Here is an 8762-nt window from a genome sequence, read left to right as displayed (position 1 = left end):
AACATAGTTGTATGCCAGTTCAGCAATTATATATATATATTTCTTTTCCCTTTTTTTTATTTTTACAAATGGCAAACTAAAACACAATTGCTCATGTTCTCCAGAGTGATAAGAATGCTCTTGTATGAGCAATGTCTTCCAATTTATTCAGACAGCTGAGGGCATCACCACATTATCATTCAAATGATTAGCATGCTAATCTTGTTTAGCCTGTGGCCTTGGCAGACGAAAAACACTGATGCTTAAATTGCTTATTTATATCAAATAACATCAGTTTTCTGTTTTGTTGCTAAATAGTGGGCTTTGTGCCTAATTGCAAAACCACCTATTTACTTAAATTATTTATTTAGCGTGCACAGATTCGGGGGCAACAAGCTCATTTGTATTGTCCTAATGTCAGAGATTTTCATCAATATAATTTCTGCTTGTTATGCCTCCAGCGGGGGTGCCACTAGTTTTGAATGTGCCTAACAATTGATCTCTTTTGCTCTTTCTCATTTGCTTTTCTTCTCTCTCTCTCTCTCTCTCTCTCTCTCTCTCTCTCTCTCTCTCTCTCTCTCTCTCTCTCTCTCTCATTTGTCCCTCTAACTCTCTCTATCTTTGTCTCTACATGTATGTACTGAACCTGTAGTGACTGAGGAATGCTCCTCATTTGTGCACACTGCCTCTTTAGTTGAGTTTATGATAACCTTAACCTTCTTTAAGTATTTATTGACCTTTTATGCCTATGCACTTATGGGATGAATTATATTGGGGAAAACACCTCAATTTCCAAAGAGCCCCAAACTGAGCAAAAATATGATGCAGCTTATAAGGCCAAGATGAAATTCTGATTGTTTATAATATAACTCAATATGACATTTATAACAGTTTAGCAGACTACTTTCATAAAAATAAACATTAAATATTAGTTGTCACTATATCTCCCCAAAATACATTGATTTTTAGATACTTAGTTTTAAGATTAACGCTATCCAATTTAAGTTGTGATGGGCAAAACATATGCAACACAATGATATATGAGAGATGGAAAAATAACCTTCAAAATTCTTTTCTGAAAATGAAATTATGATTTATGGACTAAGTTGCTTCAGTCCAGTAAATGTTCAATAAAGATTTCACAGCAAAAAGTCATGTAATATGGCCTAAGGGTGGACATTTTTAGAATTATACCTAAATGGCTTTTACTTGCTAAAGAAGTATACATTATCAATCAAATGTAAGAATATTGTTTGGAAAGGTTTTTTTTCTTTCTTTTAGCAAAGTTTTCACCATTCTGATAATTTAGAGGTTGAAGAAATTCATGATACTCTAGGCCTTACAGGATTAAGTATATGTTGTATTTGTTGGTTACTGTATGTCCTTAAAAACATCAATTTCATCCAACATCAAGAATTTTAAGTTAACATGACATGATAGGGCTTAAGTCAGCAAGATATATTAAACATCAGTCTACATAGCCCATATCCTCTCCATTGCTAACTGATACCAACCGCCCCAAATTTAATACCAATTTAATTAAATATGTGACAACTCAATGTCAAAGTCAACTAGAACTTTTAAAGGTAATTTGGTGGTGCCAGTTACTAGTGTCAAAATTATTATGATTCTTCTTTTTTTTCATGCTTCCCTTACATTGACACTTTTGTTCGGTTTTAGTTCCAGATCATTATTTTGGTCATTTATTATATATTTAGAGTTTGTTGTTTTAAAAATTGAAAATGCTTATTAGTTTTGGTTAAAATGGAAAAGAGGTGGTAAGTGTGGTGAGATAAACTCGAAGTCTTAATTATTAGTATCTTACTGTGACAGGCTGTTATTATTTTTATTTTTTTTTTCAAGCCAGCCAAGTTGAACCTCAAATGAGCAAGCACATGTCTGAGGAAAGAGTAATCATTTAAAGTCATCTGGATCTGGCTTGGGTTGGCAGAATTCATTAGAGCAGATTAGCTGAGTGTGTACAAAGTAAATGAGATATCTAATACTAGCCAACGCGGAGGTCCAGGGATTCCTCATTTAGCTCTGAATATGAGAAACCATGTTAAGAGGGTTATTATGTATAGCTTGACTCCTGGACCGGCTATGTCTGTTTTCCTCTGCAGTACAAGCCATTTAAAAATAACGGACGATGCCGCAGCACAAGAGAAAAGGAAAAGAAGGGTGACAGCCAGATGAGATTATTCACTGTTAGCCTAACAGGGCAGTCTGAGAGAGAAACGAGGGAAGCTAATTATGAGTTTAAGAAGAAGGTTGGAAAAAAAAAAAAAAGATTACAAAGAATAATTTGCAGATATAATTACACCAAAATTGGGTACACACAATCGTCAAATACATGTATTGCTTGACCTGGGTGAGCCAGTGAAATAAATCCTTCTTCTATAGCCTTTGTTAATTTGTTTTTATCATCTCCAAGTGGTGTTTGTGCAGGCAGTGCAATTTGCATGTGTAATTCCACTGTGCAAATTGACAACAAGTAGATAATTCTGGGAAATGGGCTAGTTGCAAGGCCCTAGCTATCTTCCAGTGCCGATTCATTTTGAGGAACTGCTGAGGCATGAAACTCATACATCAACTATTTCCTGACAATGCTCAGACTTATTGTTCCCTAAAATGTCATTACAGCCATTATTTATGGAGTTAATTCATTTATTAAACCATATTTACACAGACAGAATGTCACATTGTGTCCATCGTCCAGAATGATGCATTTAATGATGATTTTAACACAATTTTCTCTTTTAAATATTGCCAAGAAAGCAAAAAGCACACTTGTGTTTTGAATTACATACAAAAACAATACATTTGAAAGTAATTTTGCGTTATGTTTACCAGCCAGGTGCTCCTTAAGTTTCTGTAAAAAATGTAAATGCAGTTTTGTAAATGAGTTTTAAAGTTTTAAGCTTTCTGGAACACTTGATTCTAATCAGTCAATCATGTCATGTCAACTGTCATTTATTTCCTAACATTCACTAATACAAGTTAATGACGGTTAAGGCAACTTCTTAAAAATCAGCTTAAATGAACAATCTGTTCAAGATTATCCAAATAAGAGTCTCAAATAATTTAAATGGAAATAGGCCTACATATTTCATGTATGAATAAATGATTAAATTAATTAATTAATATATCAAAAAAGTCAAGTCATCTTTATTTATATAGCGATTTATACAAAACAGATTTTGACACTGTAAAGCTGCATATTGCTAGAAATTAAGCATCTCCAACTAAGCAAGCCAAAGGCGACAGTGGCAAGGAACCAAAACTCCATTGTTGGCAGAAATGGAGAAAAAAAAAAAAACTTGGTAGTTACCAGGCTCAATCAGTCGGCCAGCTCTCCTCTGGAGAGACAAAACCATCGTGGTTTGGTTTAATTCCAGGCTGCAACACAGGTCAGATTGTGCAGAGGACTCATCTGTGTGATAGTATGTTATGTGTATGCCAGGTTAAAGAGATTGGTCTTTAATCTAGATTTAAACTAACAGAGTGTGTTTGCCTCCCGAACAACACTAGGTAGATTGTTCCAGAGTTTGGGTGCTAAATAGTAAAACGATCTACCATTCGCAGTTGATTTTAATAGTAAAGGTATAATCAAATAGCCAGAGTTTTGAGATTGCAGTGGATGTGAAGGACTATAATGTGATATGAGCTCACTCAATTACTGAGAAGATCAACCATCCAGGGCTTTATAAGTAATTAGTTAGATTTTAAAATGTGTACGATGTTCAATAGGGAGCCAGTGCAGAGTTGACAGAACCAGGCTGAAATGGTCATACTTCCCTCTAGCTGCTGTATTTTGGACCAGCTGGAGTTTGTTTATTAAGCATGCCGAGCAACCACCTAATAAAGCATTACAATAATCTAACCTTGAGGTCATGAAGACATGATTCAACATTTCTGCATTTGACATTGAAAGCATAGGTTGTTATTTAGATATATTTTTAAGATGGAAAAATGCATTTACAAATTTACTAACGCTTGAAACTATCAAATTTTCACTATCAAATTGATTGCTATCAAATAACACACCTAGGTTCCTAACTGATGAAAAAGAAATGGCAGAGTAGCCATCAAGTGTTAGACCGTGTTCTCGATTATTACATGCAGAGGTTTTTTATTTATTTATTTATTTTTTTTGGGGGGGGGGGGGGGGGGTAACTAACACCTCAGAATTTAACAGTAGGGATTATTAGGAGACCATGATTGACAAGGGCCAGTGGAGGGAATTTGGCCATGACACCAGGGATACACCACTACTCTTTAAGAGAAGTGTAGTATTTGGACCAAACAGACACACAACTATTTGTTATAGTTAACAAATAATATCTAATGCCCCCTCATCTAACCAAAGGGTCTATGGACCCTTCCCCCAAATGCATCTCCTCAATAAATGCAGAACAGACCTCTGGTTCCATAGCAACACTATCTAATAACACTTTGTAGGTTTATGGCTCCCACGAATGTGCAAAGCAACTCTTAACTCAAGTCTCTCAAAAACAGACACATAATGCACATAAAAAGGACTCTTCTCTAAATAAAAACATTTCTTTTTTATTAATTCACATATACTGTAGGGCATTGTGTATGCTGTTACTGTTCTTGTATATTGTCTTTTGTGTATTGTATATGTTTTATGCATGCTTATGACGGATCACTAGTTAATATAACCTCATTTATATGATGTTTGGTATCAATGAGTTTGTTTTTTCATGATCTAAATGAGAGTGTATATTATATGTTGATACCTATGCAACACATTAGTTTTATAAGAATCTTAAAGATTCTTCTTTGAACCCCCCAATCTAATTTCATATGCAAGACACCATACTAGTCACAAAGATTTTGTAAAACTTCCCTCCAAAAGGTACCATTCCTCATTGGCTCACTCAAATCCTGAGGGTGTGACATCTTCAGCCTATTTAGATCACTGATCACCAGATCAGCACTTTTCCCTATGCCAACTGTATGTGTGTGTGTGTGTGTGTGTGTGTGTGTGTCAGACTAGTTTAAGTGTTTAATAAAGTCTTATTTGTACCACACTTGAGGTTGTTCATTGTTTGCTCATTACTGAAGTCCCTAATCATGCATATTTTAGCTACATGCTCTGAGCAGTATTGTTCAGTAAAAAAGTTATTTTCCTTAAACAGGAAAGTAACATTCTTAGAATTGAACAGAGAGTTCAGTGGGCAACCAGTCTTGGGCTACAGGGTGATATGGCTGCGGGCTGAATTGGTATATATCGACAGGCTGTGAAGAAATATAGAGCTGAATATCATCAGCATAACAGTGAAAGCTAACACCATGCTTTCTGATGAAATCTCCCAAGGGTAACATGTAAAGTGTGAAAAGCAGCGGTCTCAGAATTGAGCCTTGTGGTACTCCATACTGTACTTGTAACTGATATGATAACTCTTCATTCACTGCTATGAATTGATGATGGTCAGATAAGTAAGATTTGATGTAAATGCAATTCTTTTTTATCTGAAATGCAATTCTTTTATCGTTTTTAAGAAAAACAATAATTTTGTAATCTACCAAATAATGTTGTGGTCAATAGTGTCAAACGCAGTGCTAAGATCCAGTAGCATTAATAGAGAAATAGAACCACGATCGGATGATAAGAGCAGGACATTTGTAACCCTGATGAGAGCAGTCTCAGTACTAAGATACAGTCTAAAATTCTGACTGGAAATCCTCACAGATACCATTTTTACCATTTGACAGAAAAGGTAGATTTGAGATCTGTAATTAACTAATTCTCTAGGATCAAGGATCAAAATAAATTATCTTTAATAAGTTTGAAATAAAAACATATAGGTTCCAATGGCTAATCAGCATTGCAAATTCATCAGCATGAATTTTAGTTGCTACATACGTCACTGGCAAAATCGACCAGCTGACTGTACATTAGTCTCAGCCCCAGACGTCATGCCCACGGACTGTTGGCTAAACGTCTGATGCATATGGGACACAAAAGTGAAAAAAAAAAAAAAAGTGATTGGTTGTTTGACATGTCTGTCAAACGGCCTCATTGGCGGGACTTTAGTCTGAAGGTCTGGTTACGCAAGACTAACTGTACATTAGCTACAACTGTTTATAACCTTCCATGTAAAACCCTGTATCCTGACTAGTGGATTTTTCATGGTACACACATTGTTCTCCAGTCCAAATATGACAGTGCTCCTAAATTGTAATTATGAAGCAGCAGACATCTCCTGGTGTGTCATACATTTTAATGGTACATTTCCACACTGGATAATTCCATCATGCCATTCTCATTTATTTTATTTTATAGTCTCACCTGTCACCTCAAACTACTTATTATAGCAGTAATAGTGAGATGTATTTGAACCATTAAGCTGTAATGATTCGCTTGCGTGACATTTTAATTCATATAAGGAGTTTGAAGAGAAGGGCAGTGTTATTGGGATTAGATGCTTAGTGCTAAAACAAACTAATTTGATTGGCAAGATAATACTGACAGGCTCTACAGGAGGTTTAAGCTGATGTTTGGTTAGCAAAAGGAAAAATAATATTTGTAAACATTATATTTCATTAATCCATAACCTTGCTTAGTAAACTATATAGTAAAAACAGAAAGGAGAGAAAAAAAAGTATCCAAAGATAATCCAAAATGGAAATTGTACAGAGTGCAAGTACAAGTGTCCTATCCTATGGTAAAATAACAAAAATGAATAACTTTAAAAAAGTTTAAAAAAGTATGTTTTCATCATCAGCAGTACTCAATGTGATTAAAATCAAGGTATTATGGTGATTAATATTCATGTTTTGATAACTCTTGGAGTGTGCATGCTTTGGTATTTGTATATATTAAAGATAAAAAACAACTGGAATATTAATCAGAGTTCAGCAAACAATGCTTAAAAGATGGGAGATGGGATGATAGACAAAGACAGAACAAGAAAGAGAGAAAAAGGTCGAATTGAAAGCAAGGTTTATGGGCTCAGCCAGCATAAACACATTAAGCAGATGAGATTAATTAGCTCTCCAGTGTTGAATATACACTGCCTAAAGGTAATTTCTGAAAACCAGTGTACATATCAATTTCTGAATCAACCCTCGAAGTGTTACACATAGTGAAAATATGCTTGCTTAAATATGCTTATACCCAACAGAAAAGCTTCTCAGGTTTTCTCTAACATTTACATAACAAAAAATATTTGTAAAACATTAAAACTGGAAGTCTTGAATGTTCTAAGAACATTCAAAAATAATGTTTTTGTAACATAATGGGTACATTAGCAAAACGTTCTTAGGACAAGCAAGTAAACATATTTTTATTCGATATGTGCACAGATTTTTGTCATAACTGCTCCTGAAAAAATATCAAACTCCACAGCTAAAATATAGGGGAATCTATTTTAAAATTACAGTAATGTGAAATCAGTGCAGTACATTTTATGAAGGCAATGCATTTCAAATGCATTCTGTGCCGAAGTCATGGCTTTCAGACTGGCTGAGTTTGCTGCTATTCATCTGTAATTAGTTTAAGCTCAAAGTTGCACAACCAGACCATTCCCAGATAAAATCGTACATTTAAATTGAATAATTTCTTCCCTTTTTTAGTGCAGGACTTCCAACACATTTATCTGTTGTCTGTTTCTTTATTTTAATCACACTTCTTTGCCTTTTGGACGGCTTCACTGGCTTATAGATTAGTATGAAATGTACCCCAGTTAGAATCTCTTGCACGGTCCAATCAGATGACTGCAGATTTAATCAGAGTGAATCGTCCATCCCACCCATGAGGGACTGCCCAGATGAAACACACCTTATATTCATAACCTCACTTACATGCTTGATTATAAAGCAGGAGACTCTCATTCTCTGCTTTTTTTCCTGCACAATTTTGCCTCCAAACTTGAACAGCTAATCATAGCCCGTTTCTTCATCAAACGAGAATCAAAATCTGAACAGAAGAGAAGACGATATATATCATTAAAGATGAAAAAGAATCACAAATTTAATTGGCCTTCTGGACCACATATATTGTGTCAAATTTCACTTTCAATACCCATTTTCTCTTTGCATTAATTTCCAGCTGCTCTAACTATCATTTTCTAAGAGAAAACGTTCACGTTCCACTGCTAATTTGTGTGCATGGCCCTGTAATCATGCCATTACTTTCTTTGACATAAAATAATGCCTTTGAATAATGGGAAATATTACCTGATGAATTAATTTAAGAGATAAGATTGAGGGTAAGAAGCTTAAATGCCATCTTAAATTATATGCAGACCTTGGAAAAATTTTCACCGAGTCTCATTTGCATTAGCTTAGTGTTCACATCGTGCCTCACCATTAGAAGCCTGAATACTCCTCTAAAATGAAATAATAAGAGCAACACACTGGAATGATTAGTGCAAGTATTTACCCCTCTAAACAGCACCAGTATCTCCTTACCAGTATGATAATATTTCTTTTTGTTTTAAAATTTTCCTTTTCCAAGCCCAGTTGCTGTTCTAAAACCCAATGAGGGTTCCAACATCCAACATGAAGAACAGAGGCGTCGTGCCCATTCGAAGTGAGGGGGCACGTGCCCCCTCAGATTTCTGAGCCAAGTGGATTTTAAATGCAGCTTCCAAACGAAAAAAAAAAAAATTGCAGAATAATATTTTTTATATATTTGATACAATCACAGCGGTGTGATTAGATCTTTCAGTGCACAGCATCAGCTGCTAAATTCAAATCTGCGTTCGCTGGCTGGCGGTGAGCCAGAGACAGACGCGTTCGTACAACGCTTC

The sequence above is a fragment of the Carassius carassius genome, chromosome 30 (assembly GCF_963082965.1).
Source record: "Carassius carassius chromosome 30, fCarCar2.1, whole genome shotgun sequence".
NCBI classification, from domain to species: Eukaryota; Metazoa; Chordata; class Actinopteri; order Cypriniformes; family Cyprinidae; genus Carassius; species Carassius carassius.
The sequence above is the reverse complement of the archived record's forward strand: the minus strand, read 5'-3'. Positions refer to the sequence as shown.